Raw genomic sequence first — 1,020 nt, 5'->3', positions numbered from 1 at the left:
CCTCAGCCTCCCAAGTAGCTGGGTGCCCGCAACTATACCCGGCTAATTTTTGTATTTTTAGTAGAGACAGGGGTTTCACCATGTTGGCCAGGCTGGTCTCGAACTCCTGAACTCAGGTGATCCGCCTGCCTCGGCCTCCCAAAGTGCTGGGATGACAGGCGTAAGACACCAGGCCCGGCCGAGAAGGCACTGTTTTTCTAACAGCTTTGTCTAAGGGGCCTTTTGGAGTAGCTCATGATGCAACTTTAGACAGTGCTCTGTCTGCTCAGATGGGAGCCATCCAGCCCATGACTGAAGCTCCCACAGTTGCCACGACGAGCAAATACAGGCCCTGAACTGTGAAGCCAGGACAGTACAGAAAATTACACTATTTGGGGGAAGCTGTTAAACCTGGGGGTATGGAGACCTGGCTTCCAACCCCAGCTGTGACTCATCAGTTGTGACGGGGACAGCTGCCTCATGTCTCAGGGACTTCCATGCCTGGTAGGGTGTTAGAACATACTTGGCTGATGGTTTTTGGCTACAGAAGGAGCTTGTATGTATGCTTGCACTATTACGATTATTCCACTTTCCATGTGGACAGAGCTTTCCAGAAGGGGAAGAGGTTTTCTTTTTGCTAAGTTTGTGGAATATAAGTCTCGTGTTGCCAAGACTTGGGGAGCGCCTGCCTGAGAATGAAGCCAACTGGGAGGAAAGCTTCACTGAGAGATGTCAGTATTGCATGAGTACCTAGATCTGGCCGTCCCTGGATCTTTTAGTAAATGAGACAATAAATCCCTTATTTTGCCTAATCCAGGATGAACTTGTTCTGTCACTTATAACTAACGTTTTAACACAGTGGGGTAGAAAGCATGGAGGGGTCGGCCGGGTGTGGTGGCTCACACCAGTAATCCCAGCACTTTGGGAGGCTGAGGTGGGTGGATCATGAGGTCAGAAGTTCGAGACCAGCCTGGCCAACATGGTGAACCCCTGTCTCTACTAAAAATACAAAAATTAGCCAGGTGTGGTGGTGTGTGCCTG

At 50.1% G+C, this 1,020-nt stretch overlaps 1 protein-coding gene across 1 annotated transcript in view; it reads right to left on the bottom strand.

Moving 5' to 3' along the window:
* LOC105525636 (chromosome unknown open reading frame, human C16orf96) overlaps nt 1–1,020 on the bottom strand; it is a 47,350-nt gene that overhangs the window by 31,064 nt on the left and 15,266 nt on the right. The gene's annotated exons all lie outside the window — the stretch shown is intronic.

This window comes from Colobus angolensis, unplaced genomic scaffold (assembly GCF_000951035.1).
Source record: "Colobus angolensis palliatus isolate OR3802 unplaced genomic scaffold, Cang.pa_1.0 Scaffold55, whole genome shotgun sequence".
Taxonomy (NCBI): Eukaryota; Metazoa; Chordata; class Mammalia; order Primates; family Cercopithecidae; genus Colobus; species Colobus angolensis.
Note: the sequence above shows the minus strand (reverse complement) of the source record. Positions and strands in the feature narration are given on the sequence as shown.